This window comes from Leptinotarsa decemlineata, unplaced genomic scaffold (genome assembly GCF_025532065.1).
Source record: "Leptinotarsa decemlineata unplaced genomic scaffold, Ldec_3_MD MMD2_tig00001719_RagTag_RagTag, whole genome shotgun sequence".
In the NCBI taxonomy this organism is placed as follows: Eukaryota; Metazoa; Arthropoda; class Insecta; order Coleoptera; family Chrysomelidae; genus Leptinotarsa; species Leptinotarsa decemlineata.
The window spans coordinates 7,354,413-7,376,831 of NW_027412569.1; positions in this window are offsets into that span (position 1 = coordinate 7,354,413).

Consider the following 22,419-nt stretch of genomic DNA (forward strand, 5'->3'; position numbering starts at 1 on the left):
CAACCAGCAAAGTTGTTTTATAATTCCATGGTATTGCAACAGTTGTATTTTATTAGTATTTTATAATTACTTCCAATATGCTAATTGATTATATTAGATGATCGGTGAACACAATAAAGTTGTAGGCAATAAAAGTGTTTTATAAATTTGTCAAAGAAACGTTTATGAAATAAAATTATAGAATAGTCAGGAAATTATCACAGAAACTTTTTTACAACTAACTTATAAAACTTATTTTCCTATAAAAGTGAATTGTTATATAGCAGTTTTATAACACTTTTCTGCGAGATTTTTATGATAGTTATAAAACTATTTCAAGCTTATTTTATGACTGTTTCCTGTAGCTTTAATGAAATTATTTTATTAAAATGTTTTCAGACACAATTTTATTTTCATTACCATATTGTCACTTCAATGATAATTTCCCAACTATTTTATAGCATGGTATATTTACTACAATTCAAAAACACTAATATAACTGTTATAAAATCAAATTGCTTTTGCTAATATATATTTGCCGCCACCAAGAATAAAATGCAGCATTTAAGAACAACCAGCTGATATCGATTCCCAATCACAGCTTTGGAAAATTCTTCAAAATTTTAGTTGTATTTAGTAAGAATATTTTTGTTAAGTTATTCAAGTGGGGCAACAACGATGTCGTGGTGGAAATTAGTTCTTCAGCAACTTCTAAATATTTGATTTTTATTGAATATAGGTACCCCATGAGTAAATTCAATATTTTCAAGGCATTGGGTTTAGTAACTCAACCTTATTATCCACAATTTGGAAGACTGTAAAATACAAAGGGTTTGCACTTTCAAGTTTCAGTTTTTAGTTATCTATTTAGGAAACCTGAATATTTTGTTCTGAGTGGAGCAGTTTCGTGTTACAATTCTTTAAATGATGACAAATTCAGGTACAGCAAGGTATGCTTCACAGACAGGATTCAGAAGTAACTCCTCGAATAACTAATAACTACTGTCATATAGACGGTGTCCCATAAAAGATACATAACTCTGGCTCTTTCACACTTTTTGTGACAACTTGTTTGAATGAAAATAACCCTGCTTGCTTTTTGGGTTGCATAGAATTGATAATTTTTTCTTGTTCTGTATCGTCATTCTGCAGTATTCGTTCTAATAGTTCTTCTTCAGCAATTTGGTAGGTCATCAAATGACTTTGTTTTAGTTTATACATCATTGTAAAGCAACTGGCTTTGGGCATAGAATTGTGGTTTCGTATTAGCTTATCAGCATCAATTTTTGGCCATGAGGGTTGGTTATTATTTACCCATGACGACGGAACTATGGTGAACATATATACCTAAAACTTAGATAAAATGAGTCACATCCAGCTTCAAAAAGACAAAACTATCAACTGAAAATATAGGCCTGAATTATCAAATATCTGGTCAATTATTGAAGCTAATTAAAAGATATATTCTGACATCGAAAACTTACCCGTCATTTCCACTAAACGCACGACAAATTAAATATCAACAATATTTAATCCGCGTTCATATAGGTTATGTCTAATATAACATGTATTTAGCATTAGAAAACGAATATTTATCATAAAAAAGGTAATATGTGATGAATATAAGTAATTTATATTATAAGAGTCACCAAAGTGTCATTTATTAGCAAAAATGTTGCCAACTAACTTATAAACAATCACAATAGTTGTGTACCGACAGCAGAGCCACAGCGGAGCAGAAAGGAAAACAAATATTAATAGGGCCGTATTCTTAGTATTCTGTGTAAAAAAACCATCAAAATAACGGTATGCTTAGTTGTGTTTCCAAAAAATATTTCATATAGAAATGAGTTGTTAGGGTTGGATGGGATTCAGTTTTAGCAGCTAAACCATACAAGGTGATTCACGGAATTTAATTCATTTCGAAGTATCTAGGTTGTTGATAACTTTGTGATTTGAGCGTATGCGTTCGCGTTCAAATTCAATTATATAGGTCCGCTACCCGCTTTCTATAATTAATTCGTGACAGTGTTCGTATCCATAGGTATTCGTTAGTGTAAATGGCTTTGATGTTGGGATGTTGACTAATTGACGTATGATTAATTTTTGTGGTGGGTTCGAATACTCTATTTGTAACAAATATTTCTTTATAATTTTTTGTTTAGTGAAAGAAGGGATAATGGTTGGTTTTGGTTAGTTTGGTTTTGTTTCAGTTATTTCAGAAAATCCATCTATTAAAAAATATACGGTCGGAAATCTTAATAGTGAGTCTAGACCGGTTTGGTGCTGGGAGAGAACTCCAGTAATATGAGGTAACACTCTTGCAAATTACTTCCATATTTTTAATACATTGCAGCTTACGGGCAAAAAAATATTGAAAACTCATTTTTATAAATTATAATTAATTTATACATTTTGTCAATAACTAATAATCAGTTTCTATTGTTACTGTATTCAATTCTAATTCATCCTCAATTTCAGACACTATGATATGCATATAACAGTGTATTAATTTATACTTTCAATTTGATAATAATTCCATTGTGTGGATACTGTAGTGAATTTTTCAGTTTGTATCCCGAATATATAAATAAAAATCAATGATAACTCAATGGCGGCCATTTTGAACATTTATTGGGGGGTATATAATAGTTTTAGATTCAGTTCAAGGTGCTTCAAATAGACGAAGAAATGACTTGGTGTTCCATAAAAAACTTTCTGGAAGCTTTTTGAGTCGCCCTGTATATTGGAAATACTAAAAAACACCTAACCTAGTGCTTCAATGTTTTCTTGCGAAAATCAGGAAAAGGTTATGATAATAGTTAAAACCCGTCGTTTAGCCTTTATAATCGATGAAAGAAACTTTTTAGCCAAAACATCCAAGACAGATAATATTTATCTAAACTATGTGTGAGAAATCTTTTATTCATACTAGCACTTTTCTAGAAACCTAAAGCTTTAAAAGTAGTCCGACTCTGCCGCAATACCATCACTCCCAGAACTAAGAGTTTCTTAACAGTTTTATAGGGGTAACATAGTAGCTGAAATACGTTGAAATGCTTGCTACTGATACCAATTCATTTTATAGAACGACGCCATTTGTAATGACAGTGATCCGGGATACTGAAATTAGATGAGTTGAAAATATGAAATACCGCACATATAGTGATATTTATAGCTGAAAAGTACATAAATATTATAACATTATATTATTTAGAATGAAGTGAGTTAAGTTTGCGACTAGAAAATTAATACGTTGACAGAGTGATTTTTTGTATAATTAATAATTTTAACGAAAACATTTATAAATGAGTGGCGCGCTTAAATTTTGCTAATAATAGGCTATATATTTGTCAATAAAATTTCATTTGCAGTAAAAATATCAATTTTCGAAACATAAACAATGTCTTTAACAGTTTTATGAGTGCAGAAGTGAAATTTTAAAATGGCTTCAACCTTTCTATTTGTTAGTTTTCAGTTGGTGATATATCTATTATATTTTCCTAGTGTCCAATACAAAATTACTTCTTGCGTCTTCAAGAAAACATTTTTAACACTTTTTTATTTTATTGTTATCGTTTTCGGATGTATTATATTTTATAACGCCTACTTGGAACTACTAAAAAACTCTTATAAAATTGTCTTCTGATTATTTTATAAGTATCGCTAAATATGCTGCAAAACTTTTTAAGAGCGTTAGACTAATTTTATGGTAACTGCCAAAATGTTTATAAAACTGTTTTGTAGTGTTTGTAAAAGGCCTTACAAAATATTGATAATAACTAAAATGTTTTATAAAACGGTGCCAATTTCCTATTTATAGCAGTTTTATAAACATATTGAAAACATTTCTGGGAGAAATGCAGTTTTATAATTTGTTTCTCCGAAACGTTTTCGCAACTATTATAAAATACGAAATTGCTAGTTGGGCACAGAGTCAGATGCTACAAATGCAATACGCATATATACAGACGGCTCAAAAACCAAAGAAGGTTCAGGATGTGCAGTGAACTCCAGGTCACTAAGTCTAAGGATTAAAAGGGGAATGAGACCCAGTGGCACCTACGACCTAATGACTTCGACAATTGCGGAAGTAGCCAAACGTCACAGTCATGCTCAATCCCTAAAGAGATGGGATGGAATCAAAGGATGCCATCTTGCCAGGATCATCTTGAGCGACCCTGGGAACCTGACGCCAAAGAAATATCTGGCGATGACGAGGAAAAATCTACGTTTAATAGTATTTCTAACTGGCCACCGTCAACTAAGGAAACACCTCCATAATATGGGGCTACTGGACACACCTCTATGCAGAATGTGTGAATAAGGGATGTACAATTGATCACATGTGGCCTAAGTGCTGTGGGCTTATACTCACCCTCAATACTCTACATATACAGATACAGAAACAGTTTTCGAAATTGAGTTTTTTGAAAATTGTATACAAAACATTGATGTATATCAGTTTATTCGTCTTAATTCCTTTTTTCTACTTACTTTATTATACTTACTAGCGATCCTACCGTTACTGAGCACATATGTCTTTATTTTTTTTAGATATAGTGTTGAAGTGATTAATTACAAAAATAAAACTGGCGCAATTGCTACCTTTCTCAGTTTTCAATTTGCTATAACTCTTGATATGTTAATTTGAATTGTATAGATAACAGGGGACAATGTTGATGAACAGTTTAAGATAATTAACGTATTCAACTCCTGATGCACTGTTTGGAACCATTTATGTAGTATTGAATATTAATGGAGTTTTTTCCCAACACCAAACCGATATTTCAACATCTCGACACGTGCTTCGATCACCAAGTGATCATCTTCAAGAGAAAGATTGAACTTTCTCTTTAACCTATTCAATTCATTCCGAATGTAGATGATGAGTTTAGATGCTGATTCATGAAACGGCAAGCTGCTAAAGCTACTACTTCGCATCCTCCGGAAGTATCAAATTTGCATTGTATGGGACGAAATAGATCCCCGAATATATTTCGTGTGATGAAACAGAAAATTTTGGCTACAAATCGTCAAAAAAAATCCAACTGCAATAGGTCTTATATCACCCCTTTTCGTTTTCAGTGCTATTAATAAAGCACCGTGAAAAATTGGAAGTATTTCTGAATTGGCTCTACCAGTAAGTATGATGTTACATATTGATGTCAACAATTATAAGAGTTTCTCAACTTAAGAACTTCGTTGATTAGAGATCTTTGAAGTGTAAGGGCCTTGGAAAATCCTGTCCAATAGATGATTCAATACGCAATGATTGAACAGATTTTCCAATTATTGAAATGATTTGTGAGTCTTCTCAATGGGATCTTATGATTCAAGCATGGTTTAGGTGTCATTGTAGCAAGTTACAATTCAGAGATAAAAAATCCTTATAGCTGAAGTAATATTACCATATATATCACCATATCACCAAGCAACGTCTAAATTGGTAGCGAATTGCCAAAAATGACTCTCCTTGATTGCAAGACTCTGGTCTTGAAGATTGTCTCTGGTCTGGATTCCTGGCCATAATGGCCTGGAAGGCAATGAAGCTGCTGACTCTCTTGCAAAGGAGGGTGCTGCAAGCAGCTTCATCAGACCAGAACCTGTCATTGGCATCGCTTCAGGCTGTGTCAAACAAAGACTGAACACCTGGATGGCAAGAAGATTTCTGGACTTCTGGCAGAATCTTCTAGGATTGACTCACTACAAGGCGTTTATTCATCCTTCGAACCCCGATACCAAACAGTTGTTGGACTACAGTAGGGAGGAATTACAATGTCTAACAGGCCTTGTTGCAGGTCACTGTCATTTGAATTATCATATGCAGAGACTCGGACTTCATTAAAAAGCTGATTTTATTTGGTCGGGTGTGGATAGGTGTGAACCACCTTGCGAGTTGCGCTGGAGGGTCTAATAGACTCGCTCACTTTGGACATAACCTTACCTAACCTAACCTAACCTTACATCACCATCAGGAACTTCATTCATTATATATCAGCTTATACTATATTTCATAGGTGATGAAGATTGATCTCTGGGCGGAACTTGTTGATGATAATAATAATTGACGTGATGAATTTGTCTCATGTTTTGTATTATGTTTTTTCAGGACTTCAGAGAAATCCATTGGATACAAATTTTCTATTGTATTTCCTAATGTATTGGTTAATGAATCATTAGCAAACATCCTCAGTAAATTGTATACCAACTATCCGTTTCCAAAGTGCTCAATTCTTCTGCTAATCAACATCATTAGTTCTCTATCAGATACCTTCAAGACCAATACTGGGGTTGTCTGGTAAAATATTCATTATGTTAATGAAAGTTTTTGTAAATCAATGATTTATTCGAAGAGACATAGCATCAGAAGAAAAAACATCGGATATCGATACATGTCTTCTGCCGGCTAAGAAAATAAGTGCCACATCTGATGAAGATCTGGAATAGATTTTGGGAGTAAAGAAATAGAACATAATGTTAGTGGACCTCAGGATGCAGTATTCTCTAAGAGAATACATGTGACAGATTTGGACAGAAAAATGTCGAGAACCTAAGTTCGCAAGTTGCGTCCATTGATACTTTGGCCACGATTAATCTCAGGAGTTCGGAACCTTATTGAAAACAGGAATTTCTCAAACATAAGAAGCTCTACCTACAAATATTGGAGAACCTAATATCACGATCAACTTGGATATCCTAGAATGTCTAAAGACGGCCTATAGATATTTTCGTGGTGAATATTTGACTCGTCTATACTGCGAAAAGGGAGGACTGGATCCGCCAGAAGAAGAAAATATCAAGAGAAGATAGTTGAATCAGATCAGAAACACATTCAGGTTCTGGTGCAATTGTGTTCAGTCGTAGTCCCAGAATGGACATATCAACCTGACCCATGCGACTGTATTCCAAGCGGAAATATATGCTTTCGAATCGTGTGTGGAGGGACTGGTAAAATCTAATCTCATAAACAGATCAAAACAAAAAGTCTTGAACAGTCAAGCGGCGTTAAAAACTCTTGGCTCATATCGAGTAGTATCTAAATTGGTATTTAATTGCGAAATACGGCTTTCCTTAATACGAAAACTTCACAAATTTTCTCTGTTCTGGATTTCTGGCTATACTGGCTTGGAAGGCAATGAGGCTGCTGACTCTCTTGCAAAGAGGGTGCTGCAAGCAGCTTCATCGGACCAGAACCTGTCATTGGTATCGCTTCAAGCTTTGCCAAACAAATGTTGAACACCTGGATGGCAAATAGATTCATGAACTGCCGGCAATATTTTCCAGGATTGGTTCAGTCCAAGGCATTCATTCATCCTTCGAAGCTTGGAACCAAATAGTTGTTGGAGTACAGTAGAGATGAACTACGATGTCTAACAGGCCTTCTTACAGGTCACCGTCATTTGAATCATCATGTACAGAGACTTGGACTGTTGGAAGACAGTGTGTGTCGCCTCTGCTTGGAAAATGATGAAACAGCAGAGCACATATTTTGTCCCCGGCCCGCGGCGGGCCAAAGCAGGTTTTCAGAGTTTGGCAGAGCCACACTCTCATCATCCAACCTAAAAGATCACTTTTCATAAAAACGAATCGGCTTCGTTGAGAAGCTGAGTTTATTTGGTCGCGTGTGAATATGTGTGAGCCACAATAAACCATTGCGGGTTACGGTGGAGGGTCGAATTGATCCACTCACATTTGACCCAACCTGACCTGCTTTATTTCACCAGAAGTTGTATATATCAGAGATACATCGTAAACTATGGTTATCAGTTGCCCCAAGGTTCATTTCAAAGCACCGATTTGTACTTTTTCAAAACCTGTTTCATTTGGACAATTTCTGTAGAAAAATTGCATTTTTTTCTAGATAAACTAGAAGAATATGGAATTAGAAGCAGTGAACACGACCTTATAAAATAATGTTTGTCTGGAAGATACCAAGTCGTAGACATTCAAAATGACCAACAAACTTATTCTGATCTAATTACTCGAGGAGTTCCACAGGGGTCTTTCGTAGGACCAATATTGTTCTTGATATACGTGCATGACTTTCCACAATCACTTGGTAGAGGTCTAGTCTGTAAATCCGCAGATGATACGTTGGTAACAGTGTCTGGGTCTGATTCAAGAGCTCCCTCCAGAGGGTTATCTGAGGTAACGGAAAAAAAAATGTTCAGGTGGAGTTCAGAGAACGGATTAAAATTGAATACAAACAAAACAGGACTAATCCACTTCAGAACTTTTCGAAATTGACAGGAATCGATCTATGTCAAATTGGACCATAAATCTATTCCAGAAATGAACGATTTCAAATTTTTGGGGGTCACAGTTGATAGCAGTGTCAGATGGGACACACACGTGAATAAACTGAGCTAAAGGCTCTGCTCCGTAGCAGGAGTAGTTCGAGCAGAAAGGGATCAAGTCTCGTTGAACAACATGAAGGTATATTACTATGCACATATTCAATCTATTATTCAATGTGGCATTATATTTTGAGGCACACCTACTATAGCTAACAAAATATTCAGAACTCGAAAGTATATAATTCGCTCTATGTTAAAATTACCTTATGGGTTAACATGTAGACCATACTTCAAAGAACTTGCTATATTAACCGTTCCTTCCTTGTACTTTCTTCAATCAGTAACTTTTGCAAAAAACCACTACCACATCTTTAAAAGGAACTGTGATCATTATTCCGATCAAATGGCAATAAATACTGGAGGAAAAACCGACCTCAAAATACCAAAACACATAACATCATTTTATGAGAAGGAACACCACTATAAAGCCATTAAGGCATATCAATCACTCCCAACTGAAATAAAAAATACTCAGTACCTGAGAAAATTCAGACTGCTAACGATAGAGTATCCGAAAGAAAAAAATTATTAGTTTCAACAGCTGGTGTTGGGTCTTAATGTAGTTGTCTCATAAACTTTCAAAGTACAATAATTTTTAGTAGATGTATTTATGCGTACTTGTATTTACTTCACTTAGTCAATTAATTGTATTGTAACCTTGTCACTGGACATACATTGTAATTCATTGATCTATAAACCCTGACGTGCTATGTCCTCAGTTGATTTTATGGCAATAAAGAATATTATTATTATTATTATAAGCATCAGTCTAAGATAAAAAGTAAAACCGGAGTATCCGTCGTAGAATAAATCCGAAACAAATACTTTTTCCAGTCACCAGAAATGCAATACTCATTTTTGACGCGCGTTTCACTAACCAAGTTGACGTAACCACTTTGTTGGTGGAACGGCGTCGAAAAGAGTATTGCATTTCTGGAAATTGCCTGTTTTGACAAACTCTCAGAGAGTTTTAGAGATTTTCCTTTAGAGCTTGTGCAACTCAATGAATGAGGATGAAACTGAAACTCTCCCCACGTTTCTGTGAAATTTTTTGAACATATTTCCTGTGCTATGAAGCAGAGTAATTTGATATTCGATCAATTACGCACTCATAGTGACCGCATTAGCTTAACCTTCACTAATTACAGTCTTCTTGTTATCTCTTGATACGTGATTAAGTGGCCATCTGGCCATTCTACCCAACGATAAGATCATCAGATGTGTGAAAAATCAGCATAATATTAGTAAATAAACGATAACTGCGACACTTGTTTTGGTTAGTAATCTATTTAGGATATTTGTAGTCGAAAAAGGTCACAATAACACGTGTTGACTTTGGTAGTAAGAAAGCAAATGTTATCAGAGTCGAAACGATGATACGTAATCTGGTTTTGTTTGGATTTGAGTAGATTTGGAGTTTTATCTGGAAATTGTTGAATCAGTTTTCTGAAAAATATTTTAAATGCTGATATTGTTCATTTTATTATTAGAACAGAAACCATTTTTATTGTTTACTTGCCATAAAATATCATGCCGAGTAGAAGACACGTTTCAATATTTTTTTCAAAGACGAAACACAAGCACTACAGGAAAATCCTTAAAGCGCTCACATTGGATTTGAATCGCTGAAGATTATGTCCACTTGGTAAAACGTTCTCAGGAAGTTCATTCCACATATACGTCGTTTTCCAAATGAAAGAGTTCTTAAACAGTGAAGTTCGTGGTGTACTGAGTTGAACCTCAAAACGATGAGGAACCACAGTCCGTCGCGTATTTCTGATATGTACCGCTCTTGGTGGAATCAAATGTGTTGGAGATAAATCTCCAATCTTTCTTTAATGTTCCAGACTATCAAGGTTGCAAGTGATGTTCCAATCAGGTGAATGGCTCTTTTCTGAAAGGAATCCAGCAGCTTCAGGATATGTTTGGAAGCGGAGCTCCATCCATTTTTGTTTCATTTTTTTTTATCCATTTCAAAATTCATTTATAGGTCATCATTTTTACAGTTTATACCGCGTGACAAACGGTCGATGGTAGGTTAGACGTTTCTGAAAAACGCAAAGCATGATTTTTCTGAAAATTTCACCTCTCACATTTCCTTGCCTGTTCTATCAATATAAAATATTTTCAGCATTGTGACATTGCCACTTCTATCAAAAAGTCCTAGCAACTTTATTTTTTCAAATGGAACACCTCGTATATTAATACATTTTTGGAATCGTTCTGTTATTTCAATACTTTTCTGTTGATAATGTAATATACCTATCTCTATCTGTTTTCGAGATAAAAAATAAATTGTGCTGAATATGGTCCAAAACATAGCCTTAATTGAAATTAAGTACATCAGTACTCTCAATTCATGAAAAGTTGATATTTTGATGATAGTTTGGACAAACTTGAAATATTCAAATAACACCAAGAAATCGACTCCATATTATACAGGGCGTGCTAAAATTACTATTATTTCCATTGTGCATAAAAGTAGTCAAAAGTTCATTTTTTTAAATGAAACCCCTGTATATTACTCGGTACATTGAAAGACGATGAAAAATGCTTCAAGATGATATGTCATGTCCCTATACCTAAATCGTCAAGATTTTTCAATAAAGTCGCTTCTTCTAGAAACATTATTTTTTTTTTCAGAATTTGGATTTAGGTAGCAGTGGAATTATCAAGCTTATAGCAGTTCGGTTACTTTTATAAGTAATTTACAAAGAGTTATCGACAGTGTTTCGAATCATCTTCCAAAATGAATGCAAATATCGATTATTCAAACGAAGTTCTTATGAAATTATTTATTATACACATGAGTCAAATCCTTGTCAGAACGTGTAAAAAATTCAACCAAATGTATTCTGAATTAACACCAATAAACGAGAGGAAGTTTGGGAGATTACAAAATAATTTCCTTAACTATGGCTAATGGTAATGTTAAAAGCGCCTTCAACATTACCAAAACCTGTTACTTCAAATGAGGACAATACTGTTAACGTTCTGGCATATTTTTATGCATATCCAGAAGCTTCCATTCGCAGTGTAGAAAAAGATTGAGGTGTATCACATGCTTCAGTACAAAGAATTTTGAAAAATCACGGAATGCATCCGTATAAATTTACCAAAGTTCAAGCTCTAAAAGCAGAAGACTTCGAACGTAGAATGCATTTTTGTGAATCTCTTTTGATTCATACACAGGAAGATCGGGAATTTTTGTCAAAAATAATTTGGAGCGACGTATCCAAATTTACGAGGGATGGTATTTTCAATAGAAGGAATAAACATTCTTGGGCTGATCATAATCCTCATGTTACAAAAGAAATGGGTTTTCAAGAAAAATTTGACTTGAATGTTTTTTGTATTTTGAAGAACAATGAAATTAGCTTTTTTATTTATGAAGACACACTAAATGCAGAGAGATATCTCCAAATATTAAGGACGACTGTAACCGATTTTCTTGAAAATTGGCCTTTAGAGGAATATAGGAATTCGTGGTTTCAACTGGACGGAGCGCCAGCTCAGGAAGTTTCCAGGAAGCTTGACCGACGATCGTTGGTTTAGGCGTTTAGGGCCGTGAGATTGGCCACCAAGATCACTCGATCTCACGCCACTTGACTTTTTATAGGGTGTTTTGAAAGAAAGGGTATACAGTACTCCAGTGCCTACCAAAGAAGAATTGCGACGGCGAATAGTGCGGAGTATTGAAGATCTGGATCCCCAGGAAATTGAAAAAGCAACCACAAGTCGCGTACAAAAAAACATTTTAAAGTGTTCAGAATGTAATGGACAACATTTTCAGCATTTATTGTGAAAATGTGATATTTTGTTTACAATTTTGTTATTTTGAATCATCCTATTCTGTTATTGTCTGTACTTTCACATGTTTTAGCCCACAAAATCTCACTTTTTACCTAGAAATGACTGATTTTTGGTACAGTTGTTTCCTGGAAACTTTGAGCCATAGTTAAGGAAATTATTTTGTAACCCTACAAACTTCCTCTAGTTCATTGGTGTTAATTTAGGATACATTTGGTTGAATTTTTTACACGTTCTGACAAAAATTTGATCACTTTGTTCATGTGTATAATAAATAATTTCATGAGAACTTCGTTTGAATAATCAATATTTGCATTCATTTTGGAAGATGATTCAAAACACCGTCGATAACTCTTTGTGAATTACTTATAAAAGTAACCGCACCGCTATAAGCTTGATAATTCCACTGCTACCTGAATCCAAATTCTAAAAAAATAATGTTGCTAGAAGAAGCGACTTCATTGAGAAAACTTGACGATTTAGGTATAGAGACATGATATATCATCTTGAAGCATTTTTCACTATCTTTCAATTTACCGAGTAATATACAGGGGGTTTCATTTGAGAAAATGAACTTTTGACTACTTTTATGCACAATGAATGTTATTTGAATATTTCGAGTTTGTCCAAACTATCATTAAAATATCAACTTTTCGTGAATCGAGAGTACTGATGTTCTTAATTTCAATTAAGGCTATGTTTTGGACCATATTTAGCACAATTTATTTTTTATCTCGAAAACAGATAGAGATAGGTATAGGACATTATCAACAAAAAAGTATTAAAATACCAGAGCAATTACAAAAATGCATTAATATATGGGGTGTTCCATTTAAAAAAATAAAGTTGCTAGGACTTTTTGATGGAAGTGGCAACGCCGCAATGCTGAAAATATTTTAGATCGATAGAACAGGTAAGGAAATGTGAGAGGTGAAATTTTCAGAAAAATCATGATTTGCGTTTTCCAGAAACGTCTAACCTACCATCGACCGTGAGTCACGCTGTATATACACCCTCAGTGTGAGGATGGATGCACTTAAGTAACTAAAGTACTTGTGTTGCGCTTTCCATCTACCACTCAGGGTATTCAATTATATGTCATTAACAGTCTTATATCTATATCTATATACACACATTTCGATTAATTGATTTACAGAATTGATGAACATTGGGAACCATGAAGAGCTTGCTGAAAATCGTTTATATTTAGCCGAATAAATCATAAGTTCGGTATTGAACATAATGAATGTTTTCATTAATTTTTTGAATGTATCGAGATTGGAATTGTTTCTTATGTCAAGTGGCAGAAGATTGAATAATTTTTGACCGTGATAGAAAATACATCTCTGTGTGTGACTTTTATTAAATGTTGGTTTCCTTATACAGACACTTGGTGGTACAGTTTAGGTTTTTATGAATAATATTTTCAAAATTGTATTTTGAGATATTTGGAGGGTATTGAGAAAATTGTTAAATGTACCAACCCAGGCAGTAATACAGTATGTTATTACAGATTCTGCTAAAGACTGGTAGATGGTGATCAAATTTTTGTATTCCAGAATATTTCTCAATTCACAGATTTTTTTTGTTAAAAGTCTGAGCCGTTTTTCAACATAGTTTATGTAGTCATCCCACCTCATATGCCGATCCACAATAACTCCCAGATACTTAATATTTTCGTTCTTTCTCTAACATCACAATTGCAATTTGTTGTATTAGTACAGCCTCCATCACGTATGTGGATTACGTTATTTCCAGGTTGATCGTTCTTCAATAGGGTGAATGTAATGAATTTACTTTTTTTCACATTCAGACTCAGAAAGTTGTGATCAAGCTATATCTAGACATCTTTCAGTCGCTCTTCTGATTTTTCAAATGCCTCCTTCCAATTACTACCTGTGAATATGAGTGCTGTATCGTCCGCATATGATATGAGATGACCCCCAAAATTGTTGATGGAACAGATACTATTGATGTAAACAAGAAATAGTAGGGGACCTAAAACTGTATCCTGTGGTACTCCTGTTTCAACTTTCATTGCTTCACTGAAGCTATGATCAACATTGACCTTTTGTGTCCTATGTGATAGATAGTCTTCCAAAATATTGTATTTTGGGCCACGTATATCATACCTATGTAATTTTTTTAATAGCATATCGTGATCAACAGTGTCGAATCCCTTATCTAGGTCTTCAAATATAGCTAAACATTTTTCTGATCCATCCAATGCTCCAATTATTTTTTGTACAAAATCTATGAAAGCTTTTTCGGTATTGGAGTTGCTAATGAAACCAAACTGTCTCTCTGTTAGTATTTTTTTTGCATTGAGGTAATTTACAAGTCTACTTCTTGAGGATTGTTCAAATAATTTAGCAAAATTATTGATAACCGATACTGGTCTATAGTTTCCAATGTCATCACGCTTACCTGTTTTATATATGGGGGTAACGATTGGCTCTTTAAATTAGTGTGGTAGTTTACCATTTTTAACATTTATAGATATAAATGCGTTTTTTCCGGTTATTTCATTTATAAGTTCCCACGTTTTTTACAATTTTCATTTATTGCACTTAATCTGTTTTTATAATATTGATTTTTTGTCAGCTTTATAATATTATTTAATCGATTTCTGTATGATTTATATTCATTTTCCCTTTCTGGGGTATATCTATATAATATCAGAACTTGCCTCAGTTCCAAAGCTATAAGAAATGTTTTGAACTTTCTGAAAGCAACAGACCTCCTCAACAAAATATAAACAGTTATCGTATATTACAAAATAGCTAATGACTTCAGTAGTCATAATGTCATAATTTTTTGCAGTTGCTTTGTACACAATTTTATTCAACGCACTTTGCAATCTAACTTTTCTCTGTAGCTTTCCAATACATATCTCGCTGTCGAAACATCGTATGAGGGAGTGACGAATATTTCTTTCAGTATCCACAGCTGCACGCATTCCTACAAATGTCTCTTTGTCTTCGAATAAGTAAAAGTAATTTCTCGAGCGGCGATGAAAAAATATCCGACAAGATATATGTTTTGAAATGAATCAGTTTGCATTAAATCTCAACTGACTTTTATGTAATGAGACAAAAAGAATTCGACGAAATTCTGTCCGACGTGACATGTGATGGCTTTACGCTAGTTTTTTTTTTCGTTGGAGGTTTATGATGGAGTTTTTTTACGGGACATAATCCTGACTGACATGTGTATTCCAATATAGAACACCGTGTTGGTTTTTATGACGATGTTTTGAGTTGTGGGACTGGTTGGATTGTTGTGAGTGGCGAGTTTGTTGATATTGAACGCGATGGTGGGGTGTTTATTGTTTTCATGTTTTCGTCAAAAGGGTGAATCAATAAAAGCGTGGAAAGAAAGAGTTGCTTTCCAACATAATATCAGGTTTATGAGTTAAAATAAAGCTACCGCTTTACTGTTTGAATATCACGCGTATCCCATTTTGTAAACCAGTCGCTCAGTATATCGTAGATCATCATTACATTGGATTTTTTTTTCATGGAACCTCTTTCAACCGTTTAAATTTGCAATAATCGTCGAATTTTGCTTTTCCAAATCAAATCATTCCATCAGACTTCTTTTTTGTACAGACTTCCACAAGAGATAATTATGAAGTAGTAGAAAAATTTCATTATATCTAGGGAGAACATATTTAAAGGTTAGAAATCTAACGCAATTTTCAAACAATTCAGAAGAAATTATATATTTATATTTTACGAAGCATTCATAAAACTAAATGTCAAAGTACTCAGTATAGTGTAGCAAAGAGGCGAACAGAGCTAAAATAACTATATAAGATATACAGTGTATTTCTTCAACGTACCCCCTCCCTTTTATTTTTTGAACGGGTAAACTAAAAATATTTAAATTTGGGATAAGGAAATTAATGCACGGTATTTCTAGAAATATTCCTTTTTATCTGCCATATAGCAATTCCATAGTTTATATGTCAAGAAGTTCAAGGCAACCATTTCGAGCATCTTTTGAACTGACCTCAAGCTTGATACCTCATATTATGTAGTTAAATATCAATGTATTCAGGCAATTATTAAAATTTTCATCATTTTGTAGTAGTTGAAGATATTGAAATTATATTCTGGAGTTAGAAAGCATTTGTCCGGAGCTTCAAAAAGATGTGCCACAAGACCCCCCTTTCTATTCAATTTTTTTTCCAGATAGCGCTCAGTCGCCATCTTAAAAGTTTCATCTATCGATTTCACTTCAAAATGAAGTATCCAGACATTAATTTCATTATCACAAATTTCAATTTTTTGAATTGACCCGTTCAAAAAATAAAAGAGGGGGACATTAAAGAAATGCACTGTATAGTGTAGTGTATATACTGAAGGTGATCCCTATATAGAAAATAAATGAAAAATTAAAATAATACTGGATGACACCTAATGAACTTCGCCAAAATTCTCAACTTGCAAAACAAACTATTAAATAAGAGCGCCCACAATATGTAGAAGAAATATCTGGTCTTCGTGAGCAGACTGTTCACCATATTTTCTAGAATAAGTAGCCATAACTATCTGGAACATGTTACCATAATCAACTGTCTTCTGATCTCTGCTAGAGATGAGTATGCCATAATTTTGGAATGAGTTGACAGTTGTTGATTCTGGTTTAATTTCTTCGTAGAATCTGATTCTTAAAGAATTGCCACATTTTATATTTCATTCTGGTTTACTGAAACGGTAACTGATATCGTTTATATTTCTGTAATATTCGTTCAAACTTCGAGTTCTTTGATCCTTGGATTATCTCAATTTGACATAAGCTGAAGTTCCATCTTGAAAAAATTCCTTTTGAAATATCCAGCAGTAAATGATTACCTCGGTTTCAGAACCCTTGCTTTTTCTATAATTATTTTGATTGACAAACATTTAGATGTTTCTGAGTTTTCTAGATTCCAAGACTCTTTTGTAACCTTTCCAGGTTTCCAGTTGAATACATTAATATAGATGGTGTCCTCAACATTCCAATTGAAAGAGTGATATCGTGAAAGTTTTTTTTAGAACGGTGGTGAAAGAAATTATTGGTGCTGTTGGATTAGCTACCAAGTTGAAGACTGGTTCTCCTTTATGTGATGAGTTTATGTGATTGTATTCTACACAGTTGGAGCTTTTTCAGAAATTCCCACCACCGTATTTATATTTGTGTGGGTTTTGTTGAAACTCTATGACTAACTGATCGACTACAAATTAGCAAATGAGCCTTTTCAAACAAATATATTTTGTTTTCGACCATCTTGTTTTACTCTTTGATTTTGCAAAACCTCTGGGCTACCGAAAATAATCTTGGCTTCCCCCTTCTTCAATCATTTCTTATTCAAAGTACTTTTCTAAAAAGTTTGAATTTTATTATTTTGCCTAGTATTCAAGAAAGGAAACTTATTCCTCCTCTTGCAGATCAATGACCAGCTTGATTGATTCTTTGATTTTGCAGAACAGTATTTCATTCCTCTGGGCTCCTTAAGATTATCTTGGCTTCGCCCTCTTCAATCATTTTGGATTCGAAGTACTTTTCTGAAAATTTTAAATTTTTTGCTCTTGCCTAGTATTCAAGAAAGGAAAGTTAGTCCTCCTCTTGCAGACCATCCTACCATTGTTTGATCCTTTGATTTTGCAAAATGGTATTTCATTCCTCTCGGCTACCCTTTGGCTTCCCCCTTTGTCAATCATCTCGGATTTGAAGTACTTTTCTGAAAATTTTTAATTTTCTACTCTTGCCTAGTATTCAAGAAAAGAAAGTTACTCTTTCTCATGCAGACCAACTGACCATCTTGTTTGATCATTTGATTTTGCAAAACAGTATCTCATTCCTTCGGACCACCGAAGAGTATCTTGGCATCCCTAGTTTTCAATTATTTCGGACTTAAAGTACTTCTACAAAAAAAAATTATTTTCTACTCATACCTAGTATTTAAGAAAGGAAAGTTAGTTACTCTTCATCTTGCAGACCAACCTACAATCCTGTTTGATTCTTCGATTTTGCAAAACAAATGAATTGTGTGTATTCTCTATAATGTTATTCAATTTGATACTGAAGAGCCTTAGGGCAAGTGTCTTACGGTAAAACATCGATGTATACCAGTGAGGATGACAGTGTTCCATGTAAGTGCAATTTGTTACCATTCACGTGAATGATATCTGATTTTATTCTACAACGGATGTTTGAAATACAAACTGAGTAAAGAAAAGTATCTTCTGTATAATTCAGTGTTCATATAGGAGTATTTGTTTGAAAAGATTTTTTTCTTCCGTGTAATTCAATATTTTTATGAAAGAAGCTGTTTCAGGAGGACTTTCTTTCAGTTTGTGTTACTTCTTTGCATGATCTACACATCCATATATTACTCATTTTCGAATTGATTACTTCCTTCCTTTCTATGGAAGATTCCCTTTTTTTTGTATCGAGATGGAGTAGTAGAAAGTCAAAAACTTTCTCTCCCAAAAAGTATTACATTCCTCTCGGCTACCGAAAATTATCTTGGCTTTCACCTTTCTCAATCATTTTGGATTTGAAGTACTTTTCTGAAAATTTTGAATTTTATACTCTTGCCTAGTATTCAAGAAACGAAAGTTAGTTACTCTTCCTCTTGCAGACCAACTGACCATCTTGTTTGATTCTTTGATTTTGCAAAATGGTATTTCATTCCTCTCGGCTACCGAACATTATCTTGGCTTTCTCCTTTTTCAATCATCTCGGATTTGAAGTACTTTTCTAAATATTTTGAATTTTCTAGTCTTGCCTAGTATTCAAAAAAAGAAAGTTACTCTTCCTCTTGCAGACCAACTGACCATCTTGTTTGATTTTTTGATTTTGCGAAACAGTATCTCCTTCCTCTGGGCTACCGACGATTATCTTGGCTTACCCTATTTCAATTATTTCGGATTTGAAGTACTTTTCTGAAAATTTTGAATTTTCTGCTCTTGCCTAGTATGCAAGAATGGAATGTTATGTTACTTCTCTTGCAGACCACCGAAATCAATAAACAATTGAACATGAATTTTTCCAAGATTTTGGTCAACATATGAGAGAAACGAGAGCTTTCTATGTTTATATCAAAGAATGAACTGCTGAGAACTAATGAAAAAATGTACATGGGTGAGAATCTTTCAAGAAAGTTCCAAGAGTATCAAAAAGCATAATCCTTATCTATGAAAAGTAGCTTAATGTTCGGTACCCCCTTCAATACCTTCTCGAGCACGTCACTGGCCAAGGAGTCGGATGGCGTAGTTCATCGACATCAGAAACCAATTCAGAAAGCATTAGTCGCAGTTGAACTTCGACATCAAGTGTATTATACGACACGGTGTGTCGAGCAACGTAAATATCTGATTATTTCTGAATTCGGATCTGCTCTGCTGGAAAATATGCAAATTGTACCTTTTACTGATGATCCAGCCGCTCTTTCTCCACGAATATCATCATGGAGTCGGTATGGAGGGATAGATTTATTTGGGGTATGTCTGGAAAGCAATGCCGGGCAGCTTGTTTAAGGCCGGTCACATACTTCGCGATTACTGAGCGGTTTTTTCCAGCGCGGTTTACGAGAGTTTTTACATTTTCATGCCAACCCCTGCATTTGAATGGAATATGACAGGGTTTACGATTTTCAACAACGGCGGCTTTTTACAGCCGACCGGTCGTCATATTCCGAGCGACAATCGGAAGGCAAGGGTTACCAAGTAGAGGAAGAACCCAGGTAAACGAATGGGAATCGAGCGTTTCAATTGCGATTCAAGCATGGAAGTGAAAACTTTAATTTTTAGCGTGGAATATTTCCCTTGTTTGTGGGACCAAAACGAGTATGTACTACAAATATATATTTAAATTTTATGTATTTTCTAGTTTTCCATAAGATATGTATTGGTCATTTATCCCACAGGAAGAAATATGCGATCAATACAATATTTTATAAACTTGAACTAACCTCAATGTAACAGTAGGCCTCTCTTCAACGCTGATAGGTACTCTGCTGGTGCAATCTTTCTGGTGCAATCTTATTGCCAATTATTCGAATGAATCTATAAATTTATTTTTTTCGAAATTTCAAATTATCAGGAATACTGGTAGAATGTTTAAATGAATATTAATATGTTTACTTTCCAATATTTTCATTCAAATATTTATTCTCTTTTTTTCGTATCTCTAGAACAAAAAGTTGTACGATTTTTATTATAAGTCACTTAGTCACTATAGCATATATAACAGGCAGTTTGACAACCAAACTGTCGCCATGACAGTTCGTTGATAGCAAAACAATGTCTACACTGTTAGTTTTGAGTGCGGCGGCTAGGTCACTATCTTTCACAGTTTTTTAGAAAAGTTTAGGGTTCTTTCTTTACTAAAGTTCAATTTTATCATTGAAGTAAGTACATATTTTTATTGATCAATAAACGAATAAATTGCAAAACATGGTTCTTGTGTCTGACAAAAAGTGGAAAAAAAGGCAAGCATTCACCATAACACTCAAATCAAACATATTCCAACATTTTCAGGGTAGTGAAAAAATTAAATAGATTATGGAGAAACTATTCGAATCCACAATTTCTCTCGACTACACAATTTTTCAAATTGCTTCTATGGTCGACAATGTCATTTTGTGGCATTGAGTTAAATATCTTTTCAACAGATTAGAATATCTGGCATCGCTTACGTCCATTACATGATGAAACTGTTGGCGATTGCGACTTGGCATCACCCATCGGGATTTACCTATGACAATTGACCTAAATGATAAAATTAGAATGCTGGAGAACGATTCAACGTTTCCTATTCTGATAGCAAGCGACAATTTTACAAAAATGACAAGTTCTCTTTCAGAATCTGATGATATTTTTCAGATTTAAAAGTGACCTACAAACTTTTGAAAACTCAGAAGTGTTTTATCTATTTTTGGTGCTCATGCAGAAGGATTAGTTCACAGTAAATCCTTGTATAGTCGGCGTGAGAGAGAACTAGGGCATCGCATAATATTTTCTTCGTTTGTGATTCAATGACTTCCGATTTGACTATATTGATTTCAAAATACTATCGTCACGTTTCATAATTTGGGAGACATGGGAGTTGAACTTAAGGGAATGGTAATTTATGAGACCAAGATTTTTCGTAGATTCTGTCGAAGGAAACTGATGCTCGACCAGGACGATATCGATATTGCTCTCACATCTTTTCCTCATTGCTGTTCGACCAAAGAGCATTAATACTGTTTTGAAGGGATTGATCGTCAGGTACTACAGCTTTGAGGTTGTGAGTAAGGATTTCAAATCTATATGTATTTGCTCACAAGCAAATGCTACAGAAGATTACAAAAATCGTTTATAAATTTGGGTGTCATCAGCGTAGCTATGAATTTCAGTGTGATGGAGATACTTTGGAAATTGGGGTGTGTAGATTACGAAAAGCGAAGGACCGAGAATTGAACCTTGAGGTATACCTGCAGAATAGAGACCTTCGATTCAAATAGTTATTGATCAGTGTAGAAGAAGAGTATGAGAAACCTATATAGTTCAACAGAGCAATCAGAAGGCGGTGACTTATTTTGTCGTATACTTTAGAATAATCTATCAAAACAAGAACTGTTAATTCATTATCGTCTATTGATGTATAAATGTCATCAATCACTTTCAGTAGGGCAGTCATGCGGCTATTATTGGGTCTGAAGCCCGATTGAGACATTGGTAAAACGTTTTGTTTCTCAAGATAATTACGAATTTGTTCATTAATGATTTTTTCAAAGATTTTAGATATAGCACACAATTTACTGATTAGCCGAAGGCCATTAAAATGTTGGGGATTGTTGGCTTTGACAAGAGGAATTACCTGGGATTGTTTATATGATTTGGAAAAATCAATTTTATTTATACACGCATTGAAGATATATGTAAAATATGGTAATATATAATGATAATATCGTTTATTATGCTTGAAAAAATACATTTATACATGAAAGGAAAAGGGTTAGCCAAAGGCTTTCTTCCAACCCTCCCAAAAATTATACAGTAAGTGTAAGAAAATAATTATAAAAATACTTATTTACTATCATAACAATGATAGAGAAGAGAAAAAAATAATAGATCATATAGTTGCTAATAACTTTTAATATTCTCAACAACATTATTTTGGTCAATTCAACAATTTCATTCCACTATGATACATTGAATTTTAAATTAGCACTGAGCAGTAAGCATCTGTGATTTTATTTCTTTCTTCAATTAATAAATATTATGATTCAGAA